Below are 19,154 nucleotides of genomic sequence, written 5' to 3' on the forward strand. Positions count from 1 at the left end.
TGAGATCATGCCACTGTGCTCTAGCCTGGGCAACACAGCAAGACCCTGTCTCAAAAAATAAATATACATACATACAAAATCACTTTTGAGTTACACTTTGTCAGAGATATCTGCTATTGCCCGCACATTATTTTCTGGATTATAACCTGGCACTTTTATCATAATTATGAAGGTGGCTAGGTTTCCAGTAAATATCAGCATTTTATATGGACAAAAGTAGTTAATAAAAATCAGTTCATTTACTATAAGCCAAATGTACTTGTTCTTAATCTTACCGTTTTCCTAAGTTTTTCAAGCTTTGATGTGTTGGTTTTTGGTCTGTCCTTAACACAAAATGTACCTACATACACTTCTGCAGTTAACCCTGAAAACAAATTGATGACACTTTCAAGGCAAAGCAGGAGCATTATCTGTTCCTTCAGTGTCCCCTCCCTGAATTCTGACTTCTGCTGCTCCATCATACCATCTGGCTGAACACTGACATTTCAGTTTACCACTGTAAAGACACCTACCTATGTGAGTTTAAAAGTGATCTGCACAATCTGTGAAATTTTATATACAACAAATTGGTTCTTAAAAATACAAAAATAACACTGGTCATTTTTTTCTTTTTTTTAGAGGGAGTCTTGCTTTGTTGCCCAGGCTGGAGTGCAGTGGCGCGATCTCAGCTCACTGTAACCTCTGCCTCTTGGGTTCAAGCGATTCTCCGGCCTCAGCGTCCCAAGTAGCTGGGACTATAGGCTTGCACTACCATGCCTGGCTAATTTTTTAATTTTGAGTACAAACGGGGTTTCACCATGTTGATAGACTGGTCTTGAACTCCTGACCTCAAGTGATCCACCCGCCTCGGCCTCCCAAAGTGCTGGGATTACAGGTATGAGCCACTGCACCCGGCCATATCGGTCACTTTTATCATGCTGACAATTTGACATATAGACACATGGAGGAGAAAAGTTCCAATTTAGTCATCTGAACAACTGTAGCTTCTATATTTTTAATATGACAAACACACTGCCACTGAGTTTTCACAGTGACAACTCCTTAAAAATTGACCATATACTGCCTGTGAAGTAGTCTCAGCAAATCTCAAAGGATGGTAATGATTTAGATTATGTTCCCTCACCGCACTGCAGTTAAACTAGAAATCAATAACCAAACAACAACATAAAAGCTACTCCCTATGTGTGTGAGTCAAAAATGAAATCAAGAATGGTAAGGAAAATACTTCATATCAAACCTGGTTGGGGTGTAACTAAAGCAGTTTTAGAGGAAAACATTTCATCTTAAAAGTATAGAACGGGCCGGGCGCGGTGGCTCACGCCTGTAATTCCAGCACTTCGGGAGGCTGAGGCGGGCAGATCATGAGGTCAGAAGATCAAGACCATCCTGGCTAACATGGTGAAACTCTGTCTCTACTAAAAATACAAAAAACTAGCCGGGCGTGGTGGCGGGCGCCTGTAGTCTCAGCTACTCGGGTGGCTGAGGTAGGAGAATGGCGTGAACCCAGGAGGTGGAGCTTGCAGTGAGCCAAGTTCACGCCACTGCACTCCAGCTGGGTGACAAAGCAAGACTCCATCTCAAAAACAAACAAACAAACAAAAAGTGTATAGAACAGAGGTTCTTTTTTTTTTTTTTTTGAGACGGATGCAAACTTAGATGATAAGACTATCAACAAAAGCAAGAAAATTATTGCCGTAAAAAGTCAGAAAAGGGCCGGGCACAGAGTCCGAGGCAGGTGGATCACTTGAGTCCAGGAGTTCCAGACCAGCCTGGGTAACAGGGTGAGACCACATCTCTAAAAAACAATAAAATTAGCCAGGGGTGGTGGTGCACGCCTGTAGTCCCAGCTACTCAGGAGGCTGAGATGGGAGGATTGCTTGAGCCCAGAAAGTTGAGGCCACAGTAAGCCATGATTGCCATTGCACCACTGGGCTCCAGCCTGGGTGACAGAGTAAAACCCTGTTTCAAAAAAAAAAGGTCAGAATAGTGGTTACATTTAGGGGCAGTAATTTCGAATAGGAAGAGATGTGCAGCAGCTTCTGAAGTGCTGGCCAAGTTTGTTTTCTTTTTTCTGAAGTGCTGGCCAAGTTTCATTTTGTTTTTGTTTTTGAGGCAGAGTCTCGCTTTGTCACCCAAGCTGGGGTGCAGTGGTGTGATCATGGCTTACTGTAGCCTCGACTTCCTGGGCTCATGCAGTCCTCCCACCTCAGCCTCCTGAGAAGATGGGACCACAGGTGTACATCTAGCCTAGCTATTATTTTATTTTATTTTTATTTTACTTTATTTTATTTGTTTATTTATTTTACTTTATTTTGTTTTATGTTTATTTTATGTAGAGACAGGGTCTTACTCTGTTGCCCAGGCTGGTCTCAAACTCCTGGGCTCAAGCAATTCTCCTGCCTCGGCCTCCCAAAGTGCTGGGATTACAGGAATGAGCCACCATGACCAGCCCTGGGCAAGTTCTTTTTTCTTAATTGGGAGGTGTCTACATAGTTGTTTGCTTTGTAATATTTTCATTAAATTATTTTATTTATTCATTTACTTTTCTAGAGATAGGGTCTTGCTACGTTGCCCAGGCTGGCCTCAAACTCCTGGCTTCAACTGATCCTCCCACAGACATCAACCACCACACCTGGCCAAAATTTTATTTTGAGATAATTATAGATGTACATGCAGTTGTAAGAAATAATATAAAGAGATCCCATGTACTTTTTACCCAGTTTCCTCCAAGGAAGGAACATTATATTACAATACAATTTGATAATATAATGCAATATAATATGATGATACAATATATACAATATTATATCATAATACAGTATTATATTGTAAAACTATATATAGTTCTATATCACAGTCAGGATATTTACACTGATATAGTCAAGATACAGAGCATTTCCATTACCCTCCTCTTGCTGCTTTATGGCCATACCCACTTCCCTGCCACTCCATAACTCTCACCTCCTTAACCTCTGGTAACCTGTAATCTGTTCTCCATTTCTATAATTTTTTTTTTTTTTCTTTTTTGAGAGAGGGTCTTTATCATCCAGGCTGGAGTGCAGTGCCACAATCTTGCTTCACTGTAGCCTTGACTTCTCAGGCTTAAGCCGTCCTCCCACCTCAGCCTCCAAGTAGCTAGGACTACAGGCATGCCCAGCTAACTTTTTATATATTTGGTGGAGATGGGGTTTTGCCATGTTGCCCAGGCTGGTCTTGAACTCCTAGGCTCAAGCAATCTGCCTGCCTTGCCTTCCCAAAGTGCTGGGATTATAGGTGTGAGCCACCAAGCCAGGCTTCTTTTTATAATTTTATTATTTCAAGAACATTTTATATAAAATCACAAAGTACACAACCTTTGGGGACTGGCTTTTTTCACTCAGCATAAATTTCTGGCTATCCATCCAGGCTGCTGTGTTCATCGGCAGTTTATTCCTTTTAATTGTTAAATACTGTCTCTGTCCATTCTTGCTGCTATAACACAATACCTTAGCCTAGGTAATTTATAAATAATAGAAACGTATTGCTCACGGTTCTCGAGACTGGGAAGTCCAAGATTAAGGCACTAGCAGATTTGGGTCTGGTAAGGGCTTCTCTCTGCTTCCAATATGGCTCCTTCTCACTGCTGTATTCTCACATGGCAGAAGGGTTGAGTGCTTGTGTCCTCACATGGCAGAAGGGCAAAAGCCAGAAAGGATCAGACTCCCTCAATCCCTTTTATAAGGGCACTAATCCTATTCATGAGGGCAAAGCGCTCTTGACTAATCACCTCCTAAAGGCTTCACCTCTTAAAGCGATTGCATTGGAGATTAAGCTTCAACATGAATTTTGGAGAGGCACAAACATTTAAGCCATAGCAGATTGTATTCCATGGTGTGGATATACATTGTTCAACCACTCATCCGAACATCAGGGTTGTTTGCAGGTTTTGGCTATTACTAATAAACTGTTATAAACATTTATGTACAGGTTTTTTTGTGAACGTAACTTTTTATTTTTCTAGGATAAATGCCCAGGAGTAAAATTACTGGGTCATATTCAGATTCAGTTTTTTTAAGAAACTGACAAGCTGTTTTCTCCCAGTAATGTATGAGTAAACCTGTTTCTCTGCATCCTCCACACTATGTGGTGTTGTCAAGGTTTTTTATTTTAGCCATTGTTAGGTGCATAGTGATATGTCATTGTGAACTGAATTTGCATTTCCGTAATGGGTAATGATGCTGAATATCTTTTCATGTGTGCATTTGTCGTCTGTATATCCTCTCTGGTGAAATGTCTGTTCATGTCTTTGGCCATTTTCTAACTGGATTGTGTGTGGGGTTTTTTTACTATTGATTTTTGAGCCTTCTTTATATATTTAAGAAAAAAATCCGGGCCTGGGAGCAGTGGCTCATGCCTCTAATTCCAGCACTTTGGGGAACCAAGGTGTGAGGATCACTTGAGCCCAAGAGTTGGAGACCAGCCTGGGCAACATAGGGAGACCCTGTCGCTAGCAAAAAAAAAAAAAAATTAGTTAGCTGGGTGTGGTGATGCATGCCTGTAGTTCCAGCTACCTCGGAAGCTGAAGTGGGAGAATCACCTGAGCCGAGGAGGTTGAGGCTGCAGTGAGCTGTGATGGCACCACTGCACTCCAGCCTGGGTAACAGAGCAAAACTCTGTCTGAAACAGAAAGAAAAGAAAAGAAAAGAAAAGAAAAGAAAAGAAAAGAAAAGAAAGAAAAGAAAAGAAAAGAAAAGAAAAGAAAAGAAAGAAGAGAGTGAGGGATGGAAAAGAAAAGAAAGAGAAAGGAGGGAGGGGGAGGGAGGGAGGAAGAAAGGAAGGGAGGGAGGGAGGAAGGAAGGAAGGAAGGAAGGAAGGAAGGAAGGGGAAAAAAGGAAAGAAAGGAAAAAGAAATACTGGCCAGGTACAGCAGCTTATACCTGTAATCCCAGCACTTTGGGAGGCCAAGTGAGGTGGATTGCTTAAGGTCAGGAGTTCGAGACTAGCCTGGCCAACACAGTGAAACCCCATCTCTACTAAAAATGCAAAAATTAGATGGGTATGGTGGTGTGTGCCAGTAATCCCAGCTACTTGGGAGGCTGAGGCTGGAGAATTGCTTGAACCCAGGAGGCAGAGGGTGCCGTGAGCCTAGATGGTGCCACTGCACTCCAGCCTGGGCAACAGAGTGAGACTCCACCTCAGAAAAAAGAAAGAAAGAAATTCTTTGTCAGGTATATGGTTTGCAAACATATTCACCTAGTATGTAGCTCATCTTTTCATCCTATTAACAGTATCTATCACAGAGGAAGTATTTAGATAAAGTCCAATTTGCCAGGATTTCCTTTGACAAATTGTCCATCTAATGTCAAGTCCAAGAATTCTTTTCCTACTCCTAAGTCCCAAAGAATGAATTTCTGCTAGAATTTTTGCTAAAATTTTATAGTTTTACCAGTTACATTTACATCTATTATCCATTTGGGTTAATCTTTATTTTCTTTCTTCCTTTCTTTCCTTCTTCCTTCTTTCCTTGCTTCCTTCCTTCCTTCCCTCCCTCCCTCCCTCCCTCCCCCTTCCTCACCTCCCTCCCTCCCTCCCTCCCTTCCTTTCTCTCTCTCTCTCTCTCTCTCTTTCGCAGTTTTGCTCTTGTTGCCCAGGCTGGAGTGCAGTGCTGCGATCCTGGCTCACTGTGATCTCTGCCTCCCGGGTTCAAGTGATTCTCTTGTCTCAGCCTCCCGAGTAGCTGGGATTACAGGCACATGCCACCATGCCTGGCTAATTTTTGTATTTATAGTAGAGGGGGGTTTCATCATATTGGTCAGGCTGGTCTCGAACTCCTGACCTCAGGTGATCCACCCACCTCAGCCTCCCAAAGTGCTGGGATTACAGGCGTGAGCCACCGCACCCGGCCAGTTTAATTCTTTATAAGGTGTGAGATTTAGGTCCAAGTTCATTATTGTTAGTGTTTGTGCCTATGGGTGTTCAAATACTCCAGCACTATTTGTTCAAAAGGCTAGCTTTCCTTCATTGAATTGTTTTTGCACTTTTGTAAAATATGAGTTGGGGATATTTGTGTGGCTCTATTTTTGGGTTCTCAGCAAGATGCAGTGGCTCACGCTTGTAATCCTAGCACTTTGACAGGCTGAGAAGAGAAGACACCTTGAGCCCATGAGTTCGAGACCAATCTCTATAAAAAGTATACATCTATGTAAATGAAGTTAAAAAAAATTTCTGGGTTCTCGGCTGCGCATGAATATTATGTTACATTATGTTATTACAATACAATTTTATAATATGATGCAATATAATATAATAATACAATATTATATTGTAAAACTATATATAGCACAATATCACAGTCAGGATATTGATACTGTGGCTCATGCCTGTAGTCCCAGCACTATGGGATGCCAAGGTGGGTAGATCACTTGAGCCCTGGAGTTTGAGGCCAGCCTGGGTAACATGACAAAACCCCCTCTCTATAAAAAGTTCAAAATTTAGCTGAGCATGGTGGTGTCGGTGGAGGCCTAGTGGGGTGCTGGAACTCTCACCCCCACACAGTAGAGACACAGAGCACCCCACCTTGGTGTTAAAGGAGGCTGACCTTTACCCCATCTGGTACTAACAAGGCGGTGCCCCCTTCTGCTGGGGTAGTGTCACACAGACACACACAGACACACACACAGCCAGCCAAAAAGGAGGTTTAAAAATGGAGAACAGATTAGTGGTTACCACAGGTTAAGGAGGTGGGAGGTGTGGAGCTGGAGGGAAATGCATGTGGCCATAAAGGAGCAAGAGGAGGGATCCTTGTGGTAATAGAAATGCTCTGTATCTTAACTATATCAGCTATTTGGGAGGCTAAGGTAGGACAATTGCTTGAGTCTGGGAGGTGGAGGTTGCAGTGAGCCAAGATCATTCCACGGCACTTCAGCCTGGGCAACAGAATGAGACCTTGTCTCAAAAAAAAAAACTATTTTAGAAACATAAAATATTTAGTCTATAATATGTTATAAAATATTTAGTCTGTAGTTAAATTATAAATATTTAATCTATAGTATATTAATAAATATATTTTATATAATTATATATTTATATTTATATAATTTTATATTTTATATAATTATATATTTATATTTATATAATTTTATATTTTATAGAAATATATTTTATTATTTAAATAAGGTATTATAATTTAGATACATAATAAATGATTTCTAATATAACATATTTTATTGTATAATTTTATAATATATGAAGTTATAGATATACAATTACATGAAATATAAAATTCTATGTGTGTATACAAACACACATATATACAAAATTTTATCATAGTTACAGTGTCATCATTTTATCAGTTCAATTAAAGTATAGAAGCTTTACCTTTCTTTACATCCCTTTATCCTCCCAGATTTATTTATGTTAACTACTTCCTCCTTATACATTTAGAACAATACCAAATAGTGTTATAACTTTTGCTTCAACTACTAAATATAATTTAGAAAACTCAATAGGAGTTTTGGAAGGTGTTCTGTATTTACCTGTATTTTGACTTCCATATTTTCCTTTTCTGATATTCCAAGATTCCTTCTTTTACTGTTTCCTTTCGGGCTTAGAGGACTTCACTTAGTCATACTCTTAGAGTGCTCTGCCAACAAATTCTCATAGTTTTGTTCATCTGAGAATGCTGTGACTTCTTTATTCATGAAGGATATTTTCTCTGGGTATAAGATTCTGGGTTGACAGTCTTCTAGCACATGAAAACTGTTTTGCCATTTCCTCTGGCCTTTGTGGTTTCTGATGAGAAATTTGCTAACATTTATATTTTTATTCCTTATACTTAAGGTGTCGTTTCTCTTGCTCTGCTTTCAATACTTTGTCTTTTGTTTTCAGAAGATTGACTATGTTAATGTTGTAGATTTCTCTGGGTTTATCCTAGTTTGGAATACACTCAGCATCTTATATCTGTGGTTTTGTGTATTTTACCATATTTGGGAAGTTTTCTGGTATTATTTCTTTGAGTACTTTTACAAGGAAGTCCCTTCTTTCTCCTTTTCTTTGGCTCTTCAATTACATGAATGTTAGATCTTTTGTTATAGACCCACAGGTCCCTGTAGCTCTGTTCATTTTTTTTTTTTTTGTCTATTTTTCTCTACTGCTCAGAATGAGTAATTTCTATTGTTCTATGTTCAAATTCTCTAATTCATTCCTCTGTCACCTCAGCAAATTGAGCTCATCTGCTGGACATTTTATTTTACTTATTGTTTTCTTTTCCTTTTTTTTTTTTTTTGAGACGGAGTCTCACTCTGTCACCTAGACTGGAGTGCAGTGGCGCCATCTTGGCTCACTGCAACCTTCACATCCTGGGTTCACGCCATTCTACTCCCTCAACCTCCGGAGTAACTGGGACTACAGGCACCCGGCACCATGCCTGGCTAATTTTTTGTATTTTTAATAGAGACAGGGTTTCACCATGTTAGCCAGGATGGTCTCAATCTCCTGACCTCGTGATCTGCCCACCTCAGCCTCCCAAAGTGCTGGGGTTACAGGCATGAGCCACTATGCCCAGCCTACTTATTGTATTTTTAATTTCTAAAAATTTCTATTTGGTTCTTCTATTTCTTTGCTGAGACTTTCAATGTATTCACTTGCTTCAAGCATGTTCATAATTTTTCACTGAAGCATTTTTATCTTTATCAGATGGTTCTAACATCTCTGTCATCTTGGTGTTTGCATCTGTTGATTGTATATTTTTTTCATTCAGTTTGAGATTTACTAGTTCTTGACACGGCACTCATTTTCAATTGAATCTGAGACATTTGGGTATTGTGTTATGAGACTCTAGATCTTAACTTTCTTTTTGGCTGACTTTCTTGTATGTGTGAGACACTACTCCAGCAGGAGAAGGGAACACTTCTGCCTTGTTACTGCCAGATGTGAGTGAAGGTCCAGAATCCCACTCAGCCTCCTTTGACACCAAGCAAGGGTGCACCATATCTCTACAGCGTGGGGGTGAGAGTTCCCGCATCTCATTAGGCCTCCACTGACACCTTCCTGTGTGAGAAGGACAGGGGTGCTTGAAATCCATTCCTTTCTGTCTGTACACACTGGAACTAATTTAACTTAATATTTGTCATTTTCTGCCTGGTCTGGGACAGTTCATTTGTAAATGGACTCCCCAACTTTGACATTTTCTTCCTCCCATCCTTCCTCCACAATGCTTGCAGAGTGAACTTTACAAAATATAAACCCAGTCATCACATCCCCTTACTTAAAATCCTTTTATGAATCCCTACACTCTCCAGAATAAAATTCAAAACAAAGAGAGCCCTTCAGGACTTTGTCCCTGCCAACTTTTCCAGCAACATTTCACTCCACTAGTGATACAGTTTGGATCTGTGTCCCCACCCAAATCTCATGTTCAGTTGTAATCCCCAGTGCTGGAGGTGGGGCCTGGTGGGAGATGATTGGATCATGGGGGTGGGTTCCTCCTGATGGCTTAGCACCATCCACTTGGTGCTATTCTCATGATAGTGAGTGAGTCCTCCTGAGAGCTGGCTGTTTGAAAATGTGTAGCACCTGCTCGCTTGTTCTCTCTTCTGCTCTTCCATGTAAGACATGCCTGCTCCCTCTTCACCTTCTGCCATGATTATAAGTTTCCTGAGGCATCCCCAAAGCCAAACAGATGCCAGTGTCATGCTTCCTGTACAACCTGCAGAATCGTGAGCCAATTAAACCTCTTTTCTTTATAAATTACCCAGTCTGAGGTATTTCCTTTTTTATATATATTTTTATTTTTTATTTTTTGAGACAGAGTCTCACTCTGTCACTCAGACTGGAGTGCAGTGGTGCAATGTTGCTCACTGCAACCTCCACCTTCTGGGTTCAGTGATTCTTGTGCCTCAGCCTCCTGAGTAGCTTGAATTACAGATGCATACCCCCATACCCAGCTAATTTTTATATTTGTATTTTTAGTAGAGACAGGTCTTCACTATGTTGGCCAAGCTGATCTCAAATTCCTGACCTCAAATGATCCGCCCGCCTCAGCCTCCCAAAGTGCTGGGATTACAGGCATGAACCACAGCGCCCTGCCAGATGTATTTATGTCAATATGAGAACAGCCTAATACAGAAAATTGGTACTGGGAGTGGGGCATTGCTATACTGATACCTAAAAATGTGAAAGTGACTTTGGAACTGGGTAATGGGCAGAGACTGGCATAGTTTGGAGGGCCCAGAAGAAGATAGGAAGATGAGAGAAAGTTTGGAACTTCCTACGGACTGGTTAAATGGTTGTGACCAAAATACTGATAGTGATATGGACAGTGAAGGCCAGGCTGAGAAGATCTCAGATGGAAATGAGGAACTTATTGGGAAATGGAGCAAAGATCACTTTTGCTATGCCTTAGCAAAGAATTTGGCTGCCTTGTGCTCCTGCCTAGGGATCTGTGGAACTTTGAACATGAGAGTGATGATTTAGGGTATCTGGCAGAAGAAATTTCTAAGCAGCAAAATGTTCAAGATGTGGCCTGGCTGCTTCTAACAACCTATCACATATACATGAACAAAGAAACGCCCTATAGTTGGAACTTGTATTTAAAAGGGAAGCAAAGCATAAAAGTTTGGAAACATTTGCAGCCTGGTCATGTGGTAGAAAAGAAGGCCCATTTTTCCAGGGAAAAATTCAAGCAGGCTGAAGAAGTGTGCATAAGTAAAAAGGAGCCAAGTGATAATAGACAAGACAATGGGGAGAAGCCCTTGAAGGCATTTCAGAGACCTTCACAGCAGCCCCTCCCATTACAGGCCCAGAGTCCTAGAAGGGAAGAATGGTTTTGTGGGACAGGCCCAGGGCTCCACTGCCCTGCACAGCCTCTGAACACTGCTCCCTGCATCCTGGCCTCTCCAGCTCCAGCCATGGCTCAAAGGGACCCAGAACTCAGGCTTCTGCTTCAGATGGTGCAAGCCATAAGGCTTTGTGGCTTCCACATGGTGTTAGGCCTGCAGGTGCACAGAATGAAAGAGTTGAGGCTTGGGAGTCTCTGCCTAGATTTCAGAGGATGTATGGAAAAGCCTACATGTCCAGGCAGAAGCCTGCTTCAAGGGCACAGCCCTCACAGGGAACCTCTACTAGGGCAGTGTAGAGGTGAAATGTGGGGTTGGAGCTCCCACACAGAGTCCTCACTAGGGCACTGCCTAGGGGAGCTGTGAGAAGAGGGCTACCCTCCTCCAGACCCCAGAATGGTAGATCCACCAACAGTTTACACCATGTGCCTGGAAAAGCTGCAGACATTCAACACCAGCCTGTGAGAGCAATCACTGGGGGCTGAAGACTGCAAAGTCACACAGGCAGAGAGGCATCAATGTGGCCTGGATGTGGGACATGGAATCAAAGGAGATTATTTGGGAGCTTTAAGATGTAACGACTGCCCTTCTGGGTTTCAAACTTGTTTGGGGTCTGTAGCCTCTTTCTTTTGGCTAATTTCTTCCTTTTGGAATGGGAGTATTTACCCAATGCCTATACCCCCATTGTATCTTAAGAGTAATTAACTTGTTTTTTTATTTTACAGGCTCACAAGTGGTACTAGCCTTGTCTCAGGTAAGACTTTGTACTTTGGACTTTTGAGTTAATGCTGGGGGACTGTTGAGAAGGGATGATTGTATTTTGCAATGTGAGAAGGACATGAGATTTGAGAGGGGCTGAGGGCAGAATGGTATGGTTTGGATCTGTGTCCCCACCCAAATCCCATGTCCAGTTGTAATCCCCAATGTTGGAAGTGGGGCCTGGTAGGAGGCAATTGGATCATGGGGGCTGGTTCCTCATGATAGTTTAGCACCATCGTCTTGGTGCTGTTCTCTCAATAGTGAGTTCTCCCAAGATCTGGTTTTATGGCACCTCCTCTCTTGCTCTGTCTTGCTACTGCTCTGCCATGTAAGATGTGCCTGCTCCTCCTTTGCCTTCTGCCATGATTGTAAATTTCTCAAGGCGCAGAAGCCAAGCAGATGCCAGCATCATGCTTCCTGTACAGCCTGTGGAACTATGAGCCAATTACACCTCTTTTCTTTGTAAATTACCTAGTCTCAGGTATTCCTTTATAGCAATGTGAGAACAGACAAATACAACTAGGGAACCCTGTAGATCAGCCGTATCAAACCACTTGTCCTGGAAGACAGTCCCTGACATCAGTGAGGCCTGGAAGCAAAGAGAGACAAAAAATACAGTCAGCCCTCCATATTTATGGGGTTTGCATCTATGGATTCAACTAACCACAGATTGAAGATATTTTAAAAAAAGAAGAAAAGAAATAGATGGCTGCATCTTTACTAAACATGTACAGCCTTTTTTTCCTGTCATTATTCCCTAAACAATACAGTATAACTATTTACATAGCAGTTATGTAGTGTTAGGAATTACAAGTAATCTAGAGATGATTTAAAGTATATGGGCAGATATGTGTAGATAATATGCAAATACTACTGATTTTATACAGTAGATCCTTGAAGAACATCATTTCATTCAACATCATTTTGGTATAATACTGATGAGAAAAAATCGATTCCTGGCAAGAGCTGTAGTCTGTGTGGTGTTAGCACATTCTCCCTACATCTGCGTGCGTTTTCTCAGGGACTCCAGTTTTCTCCCACATTCCAAAGTGGTGCACATTAGGGGAACTGGTGTGTCCAAATTGTCCCAGTGTTGCCAGGTGTAGTGGCTCACACTTGTAATCTCAGCACTTTGGGAGGTCCAGGCAGGAGGATCACTTGAGTCCAGGGGTTCAAGACCAGTCTGGGCAACAAATGAGACCCCATCTTTACAAAAAAAATAAAAATTAACAGGGCATGATGGCATGCACCTGTAGTCCCAGCTACTCAGGAGGCTGAGGTAGGAGGATCGCTTGAATCCAGGAGTCTGAGGATGCAGTGAGCCATGATTGCACCACTGAACTCCAGCCTGAGCAACAGAGCAAGACCCTATCTCTACAACAAATAAATACATTGTCCTAGTGTGAGTGAGTGAGTGTGTGTGTGTGTGTGTGAGAGAGAGAGAGAGCCTTGCAATGGAATACTGTCCTGCCTAGGGTTAGTTCCCACCTGTGCCCTGAGCTGCCAGGATAGGCTCTGGCCACCTGCAATCCTGAAATGGAATCATTGGGTAAATAATTATCTTGCTTGATTTTATTAATCTTTCTTAAATATATGTATCACTCACATCTATTTCAATTTTTTTATTTATTGAATATTTGGTAGACACAAGGTATCACTATGTTGACCCGGCTGGTCTCGAACTCCTGGCCTCAAGTAATCCTCTAACCTCAGCCTCCCAAAGTGCTGGGATTACAGGCATGAGCCACCGTGCCCGGTCTATTTCAGTGTTTAATATTAGAAAGGTTTTGGGTCTTTATTTAGAAGTTTGGTGATATTTTTATAACCAGAAACATGCCATAGGAACTTAACTCTTGTTTCTATCAGTTAGCCCATGGTAAATGAGTTCCTTTATTCACCTTTTCACTTAAAGTCACAGTTTCCATGAACCTATTGATGATGTTAGGTGAGGACTTAACTGTATAAGGGACTTGAGCATCTGTGGTTGGGGGCTGCTGGAACCAATACCCCACAGATACCAAGAACAACTGGACTGCAACTACTTTCTCCGCCCATCTTCCCCTCCCATCTTGTGCCATTCCTCCTACTGGCTGAGCTCAAACAGAAGTGAGAAGCCAGAGAGCAAGACAGCCTGGGTGAAACCCTCCATGGGGATCAGACCAGGTCACAGAATAGGGCAGAGAAGAGCAAAGAATGGATGTTGCAGCAGAAGAGGGGACAGTCAAATGGAGACTAACTGGCACACTGAACCTCAAGCCAACCTAGGTCCTAGAGCAGTTAGGAACCAAAGTCTCATCTTGCAAAATGCCATTCTTTTTCTTTTCTTTCTTTTTTTTTTTAAGAGGGAGTTTCACTCTTGTTGCCCAGGCTGGAGTGTAATAGTGCAATCTCAGCTCACTGCAACTTCTGACTCCTGGGTTCAAGCGATTCTCCTGTCTCAGCCTCCTGAGTAGCTGGGATTACAGGCAACCACCACTACGCCCAGCTAATTTTTGGTATTTTTAGTAGAGACGAGGTTTTACCATGTTGGTCAGGTTGGTCTCAAACTCCTGACCTCAGGTGCCTCCCAAAGTGCTGGGATTACAGGCGTGAGCCACTGTACCCGGCCCCAAATGCCATTCTTATCCTCCAAGATTTTTACATGTTCTGACAGAGTTCATCAAACATCCCAGGTCTCAGCTCAAATAATATTAAATGCGTTACATAAAATCCTGTTTTCATTCCGTGGATAGAACCATTACGTTGCTCTCCATGGTTTCAAAATTCTTCCTAGCTCAAAAAGGAATTAGATAATTATACCCATAATCAAAATGTGGTTGGTATGATACAGATGGTTAAATATGTGCTCCACCATTCTCACTGATTAAAACATCTTTTTATCCATTTATCATAGCCATTTTTTTACAATAGTGAATTCTTTTATAATTTTCAGGGAAAAAGTTTAAATCTACCCAGTGTTTTTTTTGTTTTTTGTTTTTTGTTTTTTGTTTTTTGTTTTGGTGGTGGGGTAGGGGGTTGTTTGTTTGTTTTATTAAGACAGAGCCTCGGCCAGGCGCAGTTGCTTACGCCTGTAATCCCAACACTTTGGGAGGCTGAGGCGGGCAGATCACAAGGTCAGAAGCTCAAGACCAGCCTGGCTAACATAGTGAACGCCCATCTCTACTAAAAATACAAAAATTAGCTGGGCGTGGTGACGCGTGCCTATAGTCCAAGCTACTCAGGAGGCTGAGGTGGGAGGACTGCTTTAATCCGGGAAGCAGAGTTTGCAGTGAGCTGAGACCATGCCATTGTACTCCAGCCTGGATGACAGAGTGAGACTCCATCTCAAAAAAAAAAAAAAGACAGAGGCTTGCTCTGCCACCCAGGCTGGAGTGCAGTGGCGCGATCTTGGCTCAATGCAGCCTCAAACTTCCGGGTTGAGGAAGTGATCCTCCCACCTTGGCTTCCCGAGTAGCTGGGACTACAGGTGAACGCCACCACGCCCAGCTGATTGTTGTACTTACCCAATGGGTTTTTAAACAAATAGATATCATTGTCATTGATGTAGTTATATGTTGCACAATAGCTGCTGGAATCCATAAGTTGAGCAACTTGCACCGTATGCTTTGGATACTGCTAAGCAAATATTAAAAAGTGAAGATGAAGTACTTATGCTGTCAATAAACTTGAAAACAAGACTTCTTACACTAATGCCCACTGAATAACCAAGCCACCAAATACACATCTAGTAAATAATTTTATGGGTAATTCCTGATGTCTATAAGTTTTTAAAAATCATTCATCAACCTGAAGTAGTCCTAGCTTTCTGTTTTTAAGTTTCTCATTTTGCTATCATTTTCATTAAATATATCCCTGCATATACTTCAGAAAGTCAAATAATCCTAAATTATTATAAAATCTAACAGTTCCCTGTACATATCCCTCTTCCATTTCCCTTTCTTCGGAGGCAACCACATAAAATTGTTTTAACTGTTTATATGGACATTTGCCTTGGAATCTCTAAATAACCTGCTTACACTGCTTTTTTCTTCTTCTTCTTTTGAGACAGGGTCTCACTCTCTTGCCCAGGCTGGAGTGAAGTGGTGCGATCTTGGCTCACTGCAGCCTCAATCTCCTGGGCTTCCCAAGTAGCTAGGACTATAGGCACATGCCACCATGCCTGGCTAATTTTTTGGGTTTTTTTGGAGTTTTTTATAGAGCCAGGTCTTGCCACATTACCTAGGCTAGTCTCAAACTCCTGGGCTCAAGTGATCCACCCACCACAGCTTCCCAAAATGCTGGGATTACAGGCATGAGCCACGGTGCCTGGACTTACACTGCCATTTTTTTTAAGTTATAAGTAAATTGTTCTATCATAAAGATACATGTATGTGTATGTTCATTGCAGCACTATTCACAATAGCAAAGACATGGAATCGACCTAAATATCCATCAATGGTACACTGGATAAAGAAAATGTGGTACATATACACTATGGAATACTATGCAGCCATAAAAATGAATGAGATCATGCCTTTTACAGCAACATGGATGGAGCTGGAGGCCATTATCCTTAGCAAACTAAAGCAGGAACAGAAAACCAAATACCAAGTGATCTCACTTATACGTGGGAGCCAGATGATGAGAACACATGGACGCCTAGAGGGGAAAAACAGCCTGTCAGAGGATGGAGGATGGGAAGAGGGAGGGGATCAGGAAAGATATGTAATGGGTACCAGGCTTAACACCTGGGTGACAAAACAATCTGTACAATAAACCCCCAGCTTTTCCTTTGTAGCAAACCTGCACATGTCCCCTGAACTTAAAGGTAAAAAAAAAAAACAAAAAACAAAAAACAGGAAAACCTATTAACATTCCACTATGAAAGACGAGGATGTAGGTCTTTTCTAAGCCCTACTATCACTGCCATACATAAACACTCACTCTTCTCATCCTCCCACATGAGAGTTTTATGAAGAGTTTACTCAGTGGGAGGCTTGAGGTGGGAGGATCTCACGCAAGAGTTTGAGCCAAGAGTTCAAGACTACAGTGGGCTATGATCATGCCAGTGTACTCCAGTCTGGGTGACAGAGTGAGACTCGGTCTCTAAAAATTAAAATAAAGTAACATAAAATAGCTTAAGCCAGGCGTAGTGGCTTATCCCTGTAATCCTAGCACTTTGGGAGGCTGAGGCGGGCAAATCACTTGAGCCCAGGAGTTCAAGATCAGCCTGAGCAACATGGTGAAACCCTGTCTCTACTAAAAACGCAAAAACAATTAGCCGGGTGGCACGCACCTGTAATACCAGCTACTCAGGAGGCTGAGGCAGGAGAATCATTTGAACCCGGGAGGCAGAGGTTGCAATGAGTTGAGATCATGCCACTGCACTCCAGCCTGGGTGACAGAGTGAGATTCCATCTCAAAAAACTAAAATAGAATAGTTGAGTAAGATTCACTGTTGGTGTTGTTATGGAAATATTAGCCACATTCACAGCACAGCCACGTTTCTTTTTCTTCCCTGATAACCTTTTCTTGTTCTTGTTCTTTCTTGGTGTTAATATATGTCCTTGTTTTCACTTAGTTTTCCATACACTGTTCACTATTTTGTCTCCCTCTACTGGATCTTCTGTTTCCCAGCTCTAGTATATTCTACTTTGTTAGTATAATACCTCATTTTAGTGGAACTCTTCCTCCAGTAACGTTCAGAGAAAAAATAGATGGGTGGCCAGTGTTTTGAGATTGTTCATATGTGAAAATGTCTTTGTTTACTTCCCATTGTAGTAATAGTTTGGCTGCATAGATAATTCTTTTACTTGAAACCATTTCTCCTCAAAATTTCAAACGCATTGCTCCCTTGTCCCTTAGCTTGCAGTGTTGCACTGAAAAGTCCAGTGCCATTATTTTCTCTGATTATTTTGTAAGAAAAGATTTAAATATCTTTCCATTGTCCCTGGTGTCATGACATCTCATACTGGTGGGCTTTGTGTTTTGGTTTGGTTTTTTGTTTGTCTGTTTTGGAGACGGAGTCTCACTCCAGTCACCCAGGCTGGAGTGCAGTGGCGTGATCTTGGCTCAGTGCAACCTCTGCCTCCTGAGTTCCAGTGATTCTCCTGCCTCAGCCTCCAGAGGAGCTGGAACTACAGGCATATGCCGCTGTGCCCGCTGATTTTTTTCTATTTTTGGTAGAGACAAGGTTTCACCATGTTGGCCAGGCTGGTCTCAAACTCCCGACCTCAAGTAATCCACCCACCTCGGCCTCCCATAGCGCTGGGATTACAAGCATGAGCCACTGCACCCGGCCTGGTGGGCTTTGTTTTTGTTCTATATCCATGTCATGGGCTCTGGACACCATAGTGGACCTTTCTGTGTACAAGCTCACATCCCTCAATTCTGAGAAATCTTTTTGAATCATGTGATTAATAATTTTCTTCCTTCCACTGTCTCTGTTCTCCCTGTAACTCCTAATATTCTGGCTTTGTTCTACCTGTAAGCTTCTCTAATTTTCTTATCATTTTCCTCCTATATATATCGTCTTACTCTACTTTCAGGAGCTATTCTCGGCTCTGTTTCATACCATCTGTTGAATTTTTCATTTTTGTTACTATACTTCTAATTTCCAAGACCTCTCTTTTGTTCTCTGAATGTTCCTTTCTTTCTTTTTTTTTTTTTTTTTGAGGCGGAGTCTCGCTCTGTTGCCCGGGCTGGAGTGCAGTGGCCGGATCTCAGCTCACTGCAAGCTCCGCCTCCCGGTTTACGCCATTCTCCTGCCTCAGCCTCCCGAGTAGCTGGGACTACAGGCGCCCGCCACCTCGCCCGGCTAGTTTTTGTATTTTTAGTAGAGACGGGGTTTCACTGTGTTAGCCAGGATGGTCTCGATCTCTTGACCTCGTGATCCGCCCGTCTCGGCCTCCCAAAGTGCTGGGATTACAGGCTTGAGCCACCGCGCCCGGCCGAATGTTCCTTTCTTAAAACACTCCATTTGGTTTCATGGTGCCACATCTTCTGTCTCAGAGAATATCAATGGGTTTGTAGCAGTTTTCTTTTCTAAGGATAGTCTCCATTTCCTCTAGGCTGTCGTTTCCTGCTTATGTGGTGTTTCCTATCTGTTTCCATGCCATGGACTTTTCTTAACTGTCTGAAGATCCTTAGGTGTCTACTCATGCTCAGGAATGGGGTACTGAAAAGGTGTTTGGAACTGTGTGAATATTGATTTGCCTTGACCATTTTGCTAAGAAACTCAATGATTTCGTGTCTTTAAATATTTTTTCCTTTGTGATCAGATTCTGCAGAGGGTCGGGTGCCATGGCTTACGCCTGTAATCCCAACAATTTGGGAGGCCGAGGTGGGTGGACCACCTGAGGTCAGGAGTTCAAGATTAGCCTGGCCAACATGGCGAAACCCTATCTCTACTAAAAATTCCAAAAAAAATTAGCCGGGTGTGATGGTGAGCACCTGGAATTTCAGCTACTCAGGAGGCTGAGATGTGAGAATTGCTTGAACCCGGGAGGTGGAGGTTACAGTGAGCCAAGATCCCACCACTGCACTCCAGCCTGGGCCACAGAGTAAGGCTCTTTCTCAAAAAAACAAAAGAAGTTCTGCAGA

This window comes from Trachypithecus francoisi, unplaced genomic scaffold (assembly GCF_009764315.1).
Source record: "Trachypithecus francoisi isolate TF-2019V2 unplaced genomic scaffold, Tfra_2.0 Lachesis_group3, whole genome shotgun sequence".
NCBI lineage: Eukaryota > Metazoa > Chordata > Mammalia > Primates > Cercopithecidae > Trachypithecus > Trachypithecus francoisi.